Source organism: Cyprinodon tularosa, unplaced genomic scaffold (genome assembly GCF_016077235.1).
Source record: "Cyprinodon tularosa strain WSP-4 unplaced genomic scaffold, ASM1607723v1 ctg1260, whole genome shotgun sequence".
Lineage (NCBI taxonomy): Eukaryota > Metazoa > Chordata > Actinopteri > Cyprinodontiformes > Cyprinodontidae > Cyprinodon > Cyprinodon tularosa.
Genome location: NW_024038071.1, coordinates 16963 through 33542, shown reverse-complemented (window position 1 = coordinate 33542; position 16580 = coordinate 16963). Strand labels below are relative to the sequence as shown.

At 43.1% G+C, this 16580-nt stretch overlaps 1 pseudogene; it reads left to right on the top strand.

The window, feature by feature from the left end:
- LOC119777708 overlaps positions 1-16580 on the top strand; it is a 31993-nt pseudogene that overhangs the window by 8892 nt on the left and 6521 nt on the right.

Sequence of the window (16580 nt, the reverse complement as noted above, 5' to 3'; positions counted from 1 at the left end):
TGCCAGATTGGGTGTTTTCCCCGCTACATATTAAGGCCTGTTTACGGTGTGATTTAGCCGGGGTTTCGCCTGGAGGGCTTTATAGAAATCTGGCAACCTATTGAACGGAGTTGAACTGAGAGAGCGTGCCGTTCACAGACACCAGAATGAACGAGTTCACAATAACGTTCATCAGGCAGTAATGCAGTACGTTCAGTTCACGTTCGCCCGAAATATGAACGAGTTCATGAACTTACATTCAGTGAACGCGTTCAGGCACAACACTGGTCAAACATTAGCAGAACTCAAACTAAGCTGCGGCCGCACAGTGTCCCATCTGACTGAAGGGAGAGCTGTGTGTGAACTAACCATTGACCAACAACCATAGGATAGAATGAAATCCTTCAAACCATCATCAATGTTCTGAGGTTCTGTTCTGACCCAGCTTCTGGTCTTCTGTTTGTGTTGGACCTTCATGAACATCTTCATCTTCAGTAGGAGAGCCCCGCCCTGTTGGTAGTTAACCTTTCAGTGATGAAGAAATGTCTTTACAGATGGAGGAAGAGGAGCAAACCTCAGCCTAGAAAAAGACCCAGACCTGGAGCTGGACCGCTGACAGCCAATCAGAGCAGCTGTGCAGCAGGTAAGACTGAACATCTCCAATCAGAGCTTCCTTCTGTTGAACCAATTCTGTCTTTAGTTGGATTTGGACATTCAAGCTTTTCAAAGTCTTTCTGGGATCAATTATCCAACTAAATCTCTGTATTTCCATCTACTGTAAATCTACCAAAGTCTGTGTTCAACCCAACAACCTATTGGGTTTGCTTTGAACTGCTTCTGTTTTCAGCCCTTTGGGCTAAATGTATTAAAACTAAACATCTCCTTAAAGCTGAAGGTCATTTTGATGCACGAAAACCAAAAGGTGGATAAAGCAACTTGCTGCTCTGCTTTTCTAAGAAGAGGGAAGGAAAGTCTGAGAGACAGAAACCTGGATTTCCTCTGAAAATAGATCACTGATTACAGGATAGATATTTATATTTAAAACATGGAATCATTGGAAAGATATTCTAAATCAGTCCCATGTCATTTCCAGTCTCTAATTATTCTTCATAAACATCTAATCCTGTCTCTGAGTGAGAAATGCTGTTTAACCCTTTAAGCCCAGAAGTTTTTAGGATCAATTTCTGCCTGAAATTACATATCTGATTAAATCACGTTTAATGCCATAGTTATGGAAATGTAAAAGAATATTATTTTATGACACAAAGTCATTACAGAATATTATTCAACTAATTTTTATCACAACCAACATTTTTAAGCATAGTCAGAAAGCAGGCTTTTAAGTGTTTTTTCGAATCATTCCTTTCAAAAATAAACCCTGCAAAACATCATTAAAACCTCCTTAAAAATGTTTTTAAAGCCTCAGACTGTATAGACCCACATCTTGACTGTAACTGCAAATTTGGACTGAATTGGTTGAAGCATATTTGTTCCCCAAAGGTTTCAGTGAACAGTGTGGCAGCAGACCTGGGATTTCACCACAGCTGTGCCAAAAGTGTCCAAAATGTTCTAAATGTGTTTTTACCTCATAAATAGGAAGCTGGTCAAATGAAGGAGCTGATTTCCAGAGTATGGTTACTTCTGCATATGAAACAGTGTTTTTCATAACATTCACCCTCCTTATCATAATGTATTGTTCTGACTCCTGTCAGTTTGTATTTGTTGCCCCCTTGTGGTGGTTGTCTGTTAATTCAGTTTTAATGACAAGGCATTTTCACTGTGCATACCAGCATCTTGGTCATAGTCCATGTAAGGTTTCCCTGCCAGCATCTTCAGCCTGCAGTTATGTGCTGGATTGTCTCAGGCGTCTCTTTGCACAGTCTGCACCTGGGGTCTTGTCTGGTGTGGTAGATCTGGGCCCCTATTGCTCTGGTGCTTAGGGCCTGCTCATGTGCAGCCATGACGTAACAATGTAATAAATACATATATTACATGTACATCATCAATTTAGCACTTTTAGCACATCTGTATTATTCTGCTCTGTTAATATATTTTTCTCTATATAAATCCATCACTTTTCTTGCAATAAATTTATATATGTCATATTTCACAATTTAGAGACTTTCCATGACTTCATAATGACTATGCAATGTGATGTGTTTATTTTTTATAAGGCTCTTTATGAGTTCAAATAATCTACTTAAGCTATGAAACAGACAGTGTGTGACATATTGTTGAATTTAAGTCTGAAGTCCCCCTGAAAATGAGAGCATCGTCATTGTATCACGAATGAAATTTTGCGATACCAAGAAGCTCACCGTGCTACAATACCAGCCACCGCTATCACCGCATCTTGGGTCAACAGTTGAGAAGGATAAAATGGCAGCTGCACTGATATCAAAACCAAATGTTACTTCGCCCCTTTGGGAGCATTTAGGTTTTCAGCCAAATGAAAAGGGGGAGTCTGACAATTTAAATGAGGCAATTTGTAACAACGAATTTAAGGGCTCATCTAGCTAGCTACCACCCAGCTGTTACGGCGCGGCTACCGCCGCCTCCTGCCACACAGAGTCGTGGGGCGGCTAATGTCGGTGCCAGCCGACAGCTTGGAGTCGGCAAAGCCTTTGCTCGAGTCGCTAAGTAAAGCAGAGACAATGACAGACATAAATGTCTCACAGCCGCTGTTACATGGTACCGTGCTGAAGAGATGGTGCCATTTTCTACTGAGGAGAAACATGCATTCCGGTCGCTCCTCTAATGAGCGCACCGTCCAAGAGGGTTTTCAGTGTCGCTGGAAATGTTTTCACCCCTCTCAGATCCTCTCAAACCATAAGGTTAACATGCTGGTTTTACTTGCCCGCAACAAGGACACGGCTGAGCTTTAAAGAAAAGAAACATACCATAAAACAATCTTGTTATTTAATCAATCTTGTTATTCTCTGACTGCAATCGACAGATAAGGTTGATGATGCTGGAATTAAAAAGTTAGTGAATGATATCCTCATAAACGGGGTTCAGTCTGAGCTGCTCTTCATCCTTTTTAAAATCTGATAAATTCCTCTATTTTGCATCACTGCCCCTCAGAATTTCCTCCAAATTCTGGATTGATCATTTTCAATTCTGTGCCATCAGGACTGCAGTTGATTTCAAAATTGTCCTCAGTGCCGAACAAATCAACAAACCTCCTGAATCTGATGCATAAAGTGCTCTGTGTGCAAAGCTGTTCTAGTCAGATATGTTATTTTCTCTGATACGCACAGAGAATACATCACCAGGACACATCAGAGAAAGTCATGTAATTTGTTTATAGTGCTGTAAAACCAGAAAAAAACAAGTGGTGATGTGAAAAACCAACCCTAAACAGAGGGTGTGGATTTCAGCTTTCAAAAATCAACAATGCAGCGATACAGTTGATTCCCGCCCGCTATCATTATAACCCCCACCTCCTTAAAGGGGAACTAAAGACCTTGCCTGTTCAGCCAGGCCAGCAATTCCCCCTTGCGACCCCTCTTTCATAGATATAGACAGGTATGGGGCATTGCAGGCTAACAAAGAACCCAAACAACCCCCATTCCTAAGGGGTGGACCCGTTCGTCAAGTTCAATTCGCATGTTTTCTAAACCAAAGCAAAGCTTTGTTTTTGGTCCACTCTATAAAACCTGGAACTCAACATTATTTCTGACATTTTTAATTGAAAAAGTTTCCTGGATGTGAAGGAAAACGTCGTCAAACTTGGAAACAAAGTCCAGTGGATTATTTTTTTACTTCTCTGGAATGACTCTGAGCTGGATTACTGAGAATCATCACCTGCAGACATTTAAAGGACTTAGAGAAAAGAATATTAGTTTTAGTTTTTACATTATGTTAAAGTTGTAAAAGCATAGACAAAGCTCCACCCTCAGAGGTTCATAGTGGTGGGGGTATTCTCTGGCTTAAAGGGTTAAATGTGAAAATAGCTGCTCCAATGAGATGTTTCTCTGGCAGGTTAAATCATTTCCTCTATTTTCCTTCATTAAGGCTGTAAAATGCTGAGGAACCTTTCTGTTTCTCTGCCTCATCTGGAGCTGCTGTGTTCGTTGGAGAAGGTCCAATAGAACCGGTCCAATGAGGACAATGGTGACATGATGCTAAAGAGTGGATGTTGCTGAAAGCTGCAGCATGTTTCTGTCAGCATTTCTTCATTTTCTCTGCTTTGGAAATCAGATCCTGACAGTGAACAAATACAGGCCAGAAAACAGGCAGAAATATGCTGTCTGACAATTTAACAAGGTTCTGGGGACACATCAGATTGTTTAGAACCACGTAGTGTGAAGGAAGAGACCTTCTAATGATAATACCTCCTGATGTTCCAGATGGTTTGGTTCCATCTTTATCAGTGTATCAGTTTTTTTCCTTCAGTCGTCTTTTCTTCTGTGTTTCAGCAGCTGTTGGTCTGCAGGAGGTTGTAGAGGAACATAAGATCTGCCTGAGGAGGAGATGTGAATGTGTGACTGAAGGAAGTGATGAAACAGGAAGTAGAACTCTCTTCAACAAGATCTACACTGATCTCTACATCACCGAGGGACAGAGTGAAGAGGTTAATACCCAACATGAGGTGAAGCAGCTGGAGAGAGCTTCCAAGATCCAGAACATCCATAATTCTCCAATCAGGTGCCAGGACATCTTCAAAGCCTTCCCTGACCAACATGGAGCCATCAGAGTGGTTCTGACCAGCGGTGTCGCTGGAGTTGGAAAACCTTCTCAGTGCAGAAGTTCACTCTGGACTGGGCAGAGGGCTTGGAGAACCAAGATGTCAGTGTGGTGGTTCTGCTTTCCTTCAGGGAGCTGAACCTGATCAGAGATCAGCAGCACAGTCTTCTCACTCTGCTCCATGTTTTCCATCCAACCCTCCAGAAGCTCCCAGCAGAGAAGATGGCTGTCTGGAAGCTTCTCTTCATCTTTGATGGCCTGGATGAAAGCAGACTTTCTCTGGACTTCAACAACAGTCCGCTTGTTTCTGACGTCACACAGAAAACATCAGTCAACGTTCTGCTGATGAACCTCATCAAGGGGAACCTGCTTCCCTCAGCTCTGGTCTGGATAACTTCCAGACCTGCAGCAGCCAATCAGATCCCTCCTTCCTGTGTTTCCAGGGTAGCAGAAGTACGAGGCTTCACCGATGCCCAGAAGGAGGAGTATTTCAGGAGGAGGTTCAGTGATGAAGAGGTGTCCAGCAGGATCATCTCCCACATCAGGACCTCTAAGAGCCTCCACATCATGTGTGGGATCCCAGTGTTCTGCTGGATCACTGCTACAGTTCTGGAGAACCTGTTGACCACAGAGCAGAGAGGAGAGCTGCCCAAGACCATGACTGACATGTACTCCCACTTCCTGCTGGTCCAGACCAGGAGGAAGAAGAACAAGTACCATGAAGGACATCAGACGAGTCCACAGGAGCTGATGGAGGCTGACAGGGAAGTTCTCCTGAAGCTGGGGAGGCTGGCGTTCGAACATCTGGAGAAAGGAAACATCATGTTCTACCAAGAGGACCTGGAGCAGTGTGGTCTGGATGTCACAGAGGCCTTGGTGTACTCAGGAGTTTGTACAGAGATCTTCAAAAGAGAGAGCTTGATCTTCCAGAAACCAGTCTACTGCTTTGTTCATCTGAGCATCCAGGAGTTTCTGGCTGCAGTCTACATGCTCCACTGCTTCACCAGCAGGAACACAGAGGTGGTGAAGAACTTCCTGGGAGAAAAATACAGAAAAACATCAATGGAGAGACTAATGGGAAAAATCTTCAGAAAAACATCTCTGGAGGACTTCATGAAGGGAATCATGGAGAAATCCCTCAGGAGTCCAAACGGCCACCTGGACCTGTTTGCTCGCTTCCTTCATGGCCTCATTGTGGAGTCCAACCACAAACTCTTAGGCTTTCTGCTGGGTCAGATGGAGACCAGTTCAGTAACCATCCAGAGAGTCATCAATAATCTGAAGGAGATGAACACTGATATAATCTCTACTGACAGAAGCATCAACATATTCCACTGTCTGATGGAGATGAAGTATCTCTCACTATTTCAGGAGATCCAACAGTTCCTGAAATCTGGGAAGTATCTCTCAGAGATCCAGTGCTCAGCTCTGGCCTACATGCTGCAGATGTCAGATGTTCTGGATCAGTTGGACCTGGAGAAGTACAACACATCAGAGGGAGGACGACGTAGACTGGTTCCAGCTGTGAGGAACTGCAGAAAGGCTCGGTGAGTCCAAATGTCTTCATGGGGTGATGCTGATTCAGCTCTATTGTCCTCCTGGTTCTTCTTCATGGTTCTAGTTGCTTCTGGACATTTTTGCTCTTTAACTTCTTCCTTCATCCTTTGGACCATTTCAACCATTCAAACATCTAAACGTTCATTTCCTTCAGGACAGCTCTGCTGCAGCTTTTGGTGTTTAGAGATTTGGATCATTTTAAAATATTCTACTTTGGATCAGTTTCCATCTTCCATTGAAATGAAAAAAACGTTTGATCGTAAAAAAAATCTGTTTTCTCTAAAGATCCAATCAGCCAGAGACCCATCAGAACCTTTAAACTCCTCTTAACTCATTGGCCTGTTAGCCCAGAATTCACCTTTTTAGTCTTTGATTGTTTTTATAAAATCTCTGTTTAGCTTTGATGGAAACTTGGATCATTTAGTTCAATCCCTGCATTGCTGCTGTTGCCATGGAGACGAGTTGTTTGGATCCAGAAGCAACTTTTCTTCCTGCCACAGATTTCCCTTTGAGTTTGTAAATTAGAGCCAAAATGTGTTGATGTGTGTCTGGTTTCAGAAAATGTCATTTCTGTAGGAGTCCTAGTTTCTGTCAGATCCTCCCAAAGCTGTGAGAACTCTGCTTCCAGAGTTTGGAACCATTTTCCTCATCAACACTTCATCTGCAGCCTTTGTTGAAGCTGTTAGATGTCCTCCATGAAGACCTGCAGAGACATGAGCTTTAACCCTTTAGACATTCCAGCCTCTTCTAATTACTGGGAGAACTTTCACTGCTTTCACATGAAAAATGCTGCTTGACCCAAACGCTCTGTCTCCTCCCAGAGGTTTGGGCCTTTATGTGGAGAGCAGATGTTCATCAGATGATGACATCACTGTTTGCTCATCATGGTTTAGTCTGTGTTTATCATCCAGATTGTCTGATTTCATTAGAACTGACTTTATTTCTCCTCTAATCACAGACTTGGTGGCTTTTCTCTCAATGAGGCTGACTGTGAAATTGTGGCCTTAGCTCTGAAGTCCAACCTTCATCTGACTGAAGTGATAATTGATCAGATCGATGGAGGGAAAACCTTGACTAGATTGATAGTATATGAGGTCGATGAACAGGAAACCTTTGGAGACTCTGGAATTAAGCATCTGTGTGAGATACTGAAGAGTCCAATCTCCAAAGTGAAGAAACTGAGGTGAGTTTTCTCTTTAATCAAACATCATCAACATCATCAAATATTGAACTTTATTTTCTTGACGGTAAGATGAGATAAGATGGCTTTATTTCTCATTTCTTATCTATATCTTTACATCTAGAATGGTGTTTGGTTCCTCTGGAGTAGAATCAGAACCACAAACATGTTGGAACAATTATAATGAAAAATAATGTTTGAGAAGACGACAGTAAAAGCTTTAACCTCTTAAAATCCAATGCGTTTTAAGAGAGGTAATAACTCAGAGCGCATGGAAATTCCACCAGTAAAATGTTTATCAATATGGACATGTTAAACATCATTGGAAAGCTTAGATTCTCCACAATTCAACCACAAGGTTCACTTTATGAACACAGCAACCACCAAAGCAAAAATAACATAGATATAGCAGCATGGGAAAATATAAACATGACAAAGCAGCCACAACAACATACCTACGAAGGCGTCCAGAAGCTGTTTTATAAATCCATTCTTCAATTGTTTATGCTTCATTTTTCCATAACGGTCCACAGATTAAAAGTAATGCATCATATTTGTAAGAAAAATATTCCATGAGTAAATCGCCACATAACGTCAGGGTGGTGACATCAGAAAAGCTGGCTGGTCATGACTACTGCTTAGCATATTTCTAATATGACCTCCTTACTCATTAGTTTCCCCGTGGCGTTTGGTATGTTTCTTTACCTCATCTTCATAGCTACAACACAAAAGTGTCCGCATCTTTCTATAACTTGATTTGAGTCTGGTACACTCCCTGAAATCTCCTAAGTGCTGCTTTTTTGTCAGCAAATTATGCACCGATAAGTTGGCTATAACATCACACTGTTGTGCAAAAATAATGTCCTGCAGATAATGAATAGATGGTTAACTAGAACTGGAGTTATAGTTAATTATTATCCTATTCAACATCGAAGGCCAAAATCAATTTAGTGTTCTTAGGTGGATAATTATAGCCCTGAGTTATCTACTTACCGGTTGTTGATCCACAACTGGAGGGTTCCGGGACCGGCTGTTAAAATCCAGGTATCCACCAGTCTAGTGGCCCTGGTTAAGTTATCAGCAAAGCTATTAAATTATCAATAAAGAACCTTCTATCTCTGTTTATTCGCACTATTACCAAAAGGAATCAAGTTTACTCTGAGTGATTAACCCTCCGTTATATGAACGACCAAAACCACTACAGATTAACCAATGATGTCTTTATTCTAATAATTCAGGATTACAGAAATCTAACATCTATGCAAACACTACACACTACTAGAAAAATAAACATGAGGTAGATTAAATGACTAGTTCAAAAGAGAAATAAAAGAAAAATCGAAAATAAAGAATTAAACGAGATAGAAACAACGAAATAACTATTACTGGCGTCTGAAATTGTCCAAAATATCCAGATATTAATACATTCATTAATGTCCGCTAGCAGCAGGTATAGTGCAATTGATCAGTGTAAACTAATACATCCAACTTAAAATCAGCAAATGATTAAATGCATTAACAAGCAGCAGGTGTAATGATAACAGTGCAATCGATCATGAACATTAATACATCCAGCTTAGTATTGGTAAATTATTGAACATGTATTAACAATAGCAGCGTTCAGCAAAAACCCCTTTTTGCCTGGCAATGTAGTGATGTGTGTGAATGGTTGTGGCTAAATGGGGACCACCCCCCTTTGTTCTCCACGCGGTGAGGGGAACAAAGAGAAATGGGGGGGGCGACCTGTGATCAAGATGGCGGCGACCACGGGACCCCACGTGGCTGAATGTGATAACTTTATCTCTATCTCAAAGCAGAAACAATGGAGAGGACAGGAAAGCCAAGAAAGAAAGAACAAGCACACACTTATTTTAACCAAATAAACAAACCCTTAATCAGCACAGATATAAAAAAAAGAACATCAGCATTAATTAAAAACCCTAAACTGCCTTTCTCTCGCCTGAGCACAGCAATTCTGATGCATCAAAAGAAAGTAAATTGATTTTACTGTGAGATGCGTCGTCCGAGGGAGGTTGGCGTTTCCACGGCAACCGCAGCTTGGTTTCTGTCGGGCAGCGCTTCTCTGCCACCGGTCCGCCCCTCGGGAAAGTTCAGTCAGCTCGGGCCGCAGCAGAGGGGTTGATCTGCTCACGAGTTGGAAGGGAGGGATTTCAGGAGGTGATCTGAGGAGGTGATCGGCAAGAGAGCGTCCTCTCAGCCAATTCGTCCAAGGAAGGGGAGAACGAAACTCCGCGGTCAGCTTCAAAGGCTTTCTATCTCCCAGTCAGCGCGGTTGCTATGCACGATGGAACACTGCGATCCGTGACTTTCGATGCAGGAAAACGAAATGCTACTTCCTGTCAGCTTTCTTCTGATATTTCACGTGAAATGGGCCTCTCCTGACGGGCTACAAACCCATGGAAAAAGAGAAAGAGAAAATGTCTGCTTCTGGCTTTTAAACCATGTGTGACACGGGAGCACTTCCTGTGAAGTATCGGCTGATTGGTCTGTGCCATGTGTGACATGGGGGAACTTCCTGTTGGAGTATTCGGCTGATTGGTCCATTTGAGGTGGCCGCCTCCCACAGTGGGCCAGGTCTTCTTTGTTCTTGTTTTGGAGGGAATCCTTTGTTCTCCCTTGTGGAGAAGAGAAGGGGGATGGGTTCCAGGTGGCTAACAAGGGGGATGGTTCAGCCCACTGATTTAGCTCCATGTTGGTAATATACCTCAACATATTCCCCCCTTTTAGCTTTGAAGAGTGGATATCCGGTTCAGTCTTTAAAGCTAACCAAGTTCTTTAATCCATATTGCCAACAAGGTTGCGTTTAGGTGTCCAATGTGCAGTTGGCCGTTCATTAGAGGTGGGTGCTGGCTCAGGGAGAGGAGGCAGGTGCTCGGCGAGTGTATTGCTAGCTAGCTAACTAACCTCATTGCAATGTCACCAAACATTGAAACACAGACATTTGTTGTACATTAGCAACCCTGTAGCATTTTGGTTCAGCATATTTGCTTTAAGCAAGAGAAGAAAGGAAAGAAGCATGCAAAGAGGACAGAGATAGGTGAAAAATGCTAACTATGATTCATAGCTCTTTCTTTCAGGGGTTCTGAATCTGTGACACTATGAATCCAGGGGAAAAGGGTGAAGGTGTCTAGTTTCTAGTTCTTATTCCCTAGCACGCTGTGTGTGCCATTGCCGTTGTGATGATCCTGGGAATAAGAACCATGGAATGGACATTGCATAGCATCTGTGCGGTCATTTCTATGCATTAGATTGAGCTTGTGATCGATGTCAATATAGGCTAATATTGAGGAGGTTTAGGTGGACATGGGTTTATCTTTCAAAACTCATGCTTAACGCGGAATAAGCCTATACGCATTGGCTCTCTGAATGATAAGGAGATTTAGCATGAATCCAATTTCTAAGCTATCAGAGTTTACAAAAACTGGAACAACTAAGTCATAAGCCAGGTGAATTTGTAGGTGTTGCAGACATTAGAGACCGTTCAACTTTAAATCTTTACCAAAACTAGAAAGGGAATCAGATGCGTGTGATCACTCCTTTTAGCAAGCTGGTTCCAGATGAGTTGTCTAACCTGCATACATTTCTGACAACTTCAGAGGATATCATGTCAAGTTTTACCACTTCTGTTGGATCTGTCCAGTGCATTATGCTCACAAATGGTTTATGGATATTATGACCTTGTAGTCCTTCCCTTAAGAAGGAGGCTAGTTCAAAAGCTGTGAAATTTTGAAATGTGGAAATGAAACCTTATGAGATCAGTGCATGTTTTCCTGTGTGTTAACATACACTCAATCTGACTGGTACTATGCACATGTGTTCTTAAGAATGGAGGTGCACTCCATTCCACGGGCGGAAGTGGATTCTGGGTTGCATTTCATTCCGTCTACCTGCTCTATGGAGAAGAATGCTACAAATGCAAGATGTTGAGTACGTTCTATCGGGATGAGAACTGGTCCGATCCAGTTCATCTGTAAATTGGACCAAATGGATGTAACCCCCCTTTGCTTAGGAGGAGTTAGTTCCAAAAGGGCTGATGATTGGAGCTGACAACAGGTGGAATGTTCTGAGTAACACCCCTGTTTGTTGTCAAATGATTGAGACGATTGATGGGTCACCTGCTGGGGAGCGTGTCGGGTTGCTTTGCAGCCTCCCTGGACCTCTGCAGGTGAGCCATGGGCAGCAGCTGACCTGAACAGGCCAGAACCGGTTCTACAGTCTAAGTAAGATCCATTTCCTGATCTTACCTCCTGACAAATGTTACTGACTTCCTGGTAAGGATGTTTTCCTGAGTGGGGATTGGTCTTCTCTGAAAAGAGGTGGACCAAAATAAAGGTTCTTCCTGAGGAGATCTGAGGGGATTCTGGGGGCTCACCACCTGGACCTTCCTTTTCCACTAAGTGTAATAAGGAAGCTGTGGTAAGGTAAGTCCCGCATAGTCATGCTGAAGGATGGCTTCGGGTCGGGTTGGTCCTTGAGGATTTTTATGTCCAGACTGGGTCTTGAGAGGGGTTGTTGATCTGACGAACATTTCGGTTAACTCAGAACCTATGGAGGTTAGCTTCCATTCCTTCTTGGCTGATGCTCTAGCTTCTCATTTCCTGATCTCTTCTCTTTTTTTATGTTTACCTTATACTCATCTTAAGATTCCTGCTGGTCAGGCTGTCTGTTCATATCGGCTCATGCTCTGAGTCTGTACCTCGTTTGGATACCCACTGCTCCTCTTATTCTGTGAATACTCTTCCATTCCTGGGAATGTCTCCTTTCTTTGTGGGCCGGGTTCACGGGTTGTGTGAATCCCTTCTTAAGTGCTAGGCTTTGGAAGGAGGAACCTGCTTGTCCCTCAAAACTCTAAACTTCTCCAATGATTCTGCCTGAACCTGTAGGACCCTGGTGTTCGCCTTTTCTGTTACCCTTGCTGGGTGCGGACGCGCGTTTCCTCCATGCTCACAAGTGTAATAAAATTTCTGTGCATATTTCCTTATTTTTGCATGGGTGGTTTTGGGTTCGGCAGTACATGGTTGACATCTTATTCTTATGCTGTCATCGAGGATTATGGAGGAAAAGGAATATTTCAGGCGAGTGATCTTCTCCAGCCACCAGGGGCGCTGCACCCCTGAAAATGATGGGCTCGCAACCGACGGAGATTAGTAACCTTAATCGGCGATTCATTTCTTTTTGTTGGATGAGGAGGGCCCAACTGAAACATCGCGGAGCCGGTATCAGTGTGTGCACTGGAATATTCCTCTCTACAGTGATATGACAAAGAGAGGAATGAGCGAGGGTTCGTCGAACAGAGGGCTGGGAGGCTCTCTATGAACACATGCACGCTTCTCAGAGAGTAGTTTTCAGATATTATCTATTAACTTCTCCCGGCCGGAGGGATGGGGTAAGTCTAAAGACCAAAGTTCTACCTCTCTAAGGTAGTCTTCGATGGTGGATTCAGTAGTTGCTGGGGTCCAAAAACGCTCTTTATGTCGTGGGCGGGGGATCAGTTGTTGCTCATCCGTAATCCCTGTTCTGGGACTGGGCTGGACTATCTGAATTCCTCATTGAGAGCTCTAGCCAGCTAACGGATCGCAAGGGTAGGGTGGGGAAAGCTCTGCTCTGACCCTCCTTGGAGGCAGGGTGTGAGAATCGCTCATGGTACCACTGGTGAGCCCGTTGCTCCATTGTAGCCTTTAGGCCATGGTCCCCAGCGGCCTCAGGAGCGGGTAAACTAGAAATAACGCTCACCAGTGTGTCCCAGTATGTGGTGTGGCTTGATACAGCTGCCTTTGTGGCAATGGTGTGTCCATAGCAGCTCGTGCTTCGTTTTGGTATTTCATGACCTTTTTTTTGCTCTAATAACTGGGGGACCTGGTAGGCCAGCTCAGGTCCTGCATCCTCTGTGGTCAACAAGCTTGTTTTCTCTGTGGACAACTACGCACTCACACAAACAGAACCTTCTATGTTGCCCCTCATTGCTAGCTCTCTGCTCTGTGGGAACTACGCGCTACACTACCGAAACTTCCCTGCTCCCTCATGCTAGCTCTGCTCTGTGGCGCTGCTAAGAGGAGGATCTCCCCTGGTTACCACAATTTATCCAACATATCTAAAGCAGGGGGATTGGTTCACTTTCATTCGCTCTATTAAAGGAGAACATTTTGTTCTTTCTTGTGATCTTTCGTCTGACTTTCGTCTGACCCTTCTGTTCTGACCACTTCATCCTATGTGGGCATGGGAGCACACCCCCCTTTGCGTTCTTCAGGAAGTTAGAGTCACCATCCCATTCTCTTCTGCTCTTCTTGACCTTCCTTCAGCTTCCGCACGCAGTTCTTCGGCTTCTGCACGCATTTATTCAGCTTCTACACGCAGTTTTTCAGGCACTTCACGCGCAGAGTTCTGTTTCTAACTGGACTCCTCTGTATACAGCAAAAAAAAACGGCAAGTTGATCAAGCACGTTGCAATAAGCATCTCTTTCCCTTGGATTATTAGTTGATCGCCATTAGCTGCTCAATCTCGCTTTCCACAGCCTCTAGATCCAAAACTACCAAGGGCTCTGTGTTTCGTCATCTGAACAACGAAATCAATGAGCTTATTAAGTCTGGGCGTCCATTTCGATGGACGTTGCCGCACCCAGAAGCTCCTCACTGCTTGCTGATCCTGATCCCTATCCATTTGATTCGCGCAAGGGATGGGAACACAAAGCAGGAAATCGCAGTTGCACTGGCTACAAATCGCACTAACCGTGTTGTACTACAGCAACTAAACAAAACACGCTTCGTTTACTATAGGTTCAGTTACCTATACGGCAGGTGTAGAACGTTGCGGATAAAACAATTCGCAGGTTGCTTTAACGTTGCGACCTCCTCTTTTTGAATTTGACAGGTTGCCGATTTGCTTTTAAATTGTGGGTTTTAATGGTTTTGATTCACTCTCCTTTCAGTAAGTAAAGATTGGATGGTTCGAACGTGTGTATATATGTGTATAGATGTGTGGTCGTGTGTATGTATTCTAATGTGTAGGACACTGTTAACAAAGACAACTCTTGCACACACAATGGATAATGCAGTGTTAGAAAACCCTGGCAGAAAGTGGTTAAAGGTAGGCGCAGCCCTGCAACAATTAAACCTGAGGTTCCCCCATGAGGTTTTGTTTCTTTATACCTGCAGTTTGAGTATTTAACACTCTCCAAATTGTTATAAACACTCTTTGTCCACAGCACAGAAAGCATCGAGTGAAACAGCATGATAGAAGATAAATAAAATTTAACGAAATGGAAAAAAGAAACAAGTCACTCTTCTTCTACACAATTCAGGCTGCAAATTTCAGAAGGCCACCACCAGGGGGAGACAAGGTGCCTTTGCCTGGGAATTTTCAAACTGGTGTGTTGCAATAAACACGCTTACGCCACCATGATTGCGCCTAAAGAAGAGCACTACACAATTTGGGTCTCAAACACTGGAACCAGCTGAGTAATCGTAATTACATAAGCTACCACTAGGGGGAGATGATAATCTCTGCCAACGTGGCCTACACTGACCCAGTCGCTGTGACTTTAAAAACCCTTTTGTGCTGCACCAATCCACAATTTGATCTCACGGCTTCAGAATAGCAGCAACCAACAAACAACGCAGCTGAAGTCCCAAATCACCAATTCTCTATTGGATTATAAGTCTGAGATTCAATTAACTGGCCGTTAAATCTACTCAAACCCGCTGGACTCCGTCACTGCTACACCACAAATACACCCGGTCTATTTTAGCAGTAGTAGCGCTTTTAGCTGTTTTTAATTTCTGGATGATTTATCTGTTATTCATATAACGGAAGTTTCAATCTCAGGCCCACCCAGGGACACCAATATGTTGTGCAAAAATAATGTCCTGCAGATAATGAATATATGGTTAACTAGAACTGGAGTTATAGTTAATTATTATCCTATTCAACATCGAAGGCCAAAATCAATTTAGTGTTCTTAGGTGGATAATTATAGCCCTGAGTTATCTACTTACCGGTTGTTGATCCACAACTGGAGGGTTCCGGGGACCGGCTGTTAAAATCCAGGTATCCACCAGTCTAGTGGCCCCGGTTAAGTTATCAGCAAAGCTATTAAATTATCAATAAAGAACCTTCTATCTCTGTTTATTCGCACTATTACCAAAAGGAATCGAGTTTACTCTGAGTGATTAACCCTCCGTTATATGAACGACCAAAACCACTACAGATTAACCAATGATGTCTTTATTCTAATAATTCAGGATTACAGAAATCTAACATCTATGCAAACACTACACACTACTAGAAAAATAAACACGAGGTAGATTAAATGACTAGTTCAAAAGAGAAATAAAAGAAAAATCGAAAATAAAGAATTAAACGAGATAGAAACAACGAAATAACTATTACTGGCGTCTGAAATTGTCCAAAATATGCCAGATATTAATACATTCATTAATGTCCGCTAACAGCAGGTATAGTGCAATTGATCAGTGTAAACTAATACATCCAACTTAAAATCAGCAAATGATTAAATGCATTAACAAGCAGCAGGTGTAATGATAACAGTGCAATCGATCATGAACATTAATACATCCAGCTTAGTATTGGTAAATTATTGAACATGTATTAACAATAGCAGCGTTCAGCAAAAACCCCTTTTTGCCTGGCAATGTAGTGATGTGTGTGAATGGTTGTGGCTAAATGGGGACCACCCCCCTTTGTTCACCACGCGGTGAGGGGAACAAAGAGAAATGGGGGGGGCGACCTGTGATCAAGATGGCGGCGACCACGGGACCCCACGTGGCTGAATGTGATAACTTTATCTCTATCTCAAAGCAGAAACAATGGAGAGGACAGGAAAGCCAAGAAAGAAAGAACAAGCACACACTTATTTTAACCAAATAAACAAACCCTTAATCAGCACAGATATAAAAAAAAAGAACATCAGCATTAATTAAAAACCCTAAACTGCCTTTCTCTCGCCTGAGCACAGCAATTCTGATGCATCAAAAGAAAGTAAATTGATTTTACTGTGAGATGCGTCGTCCGAGGGAGGTTGGCGTTTCCACGGCAACCGCAGCTTGGTTTCTGTCGGGCAGCGCTTCTCTGCCACCGGTCCGCCCCTCGGGAAAGTTCAGTCAGCTCGGGCCGCAGCAGAGGGGTTGATCTGCTCAC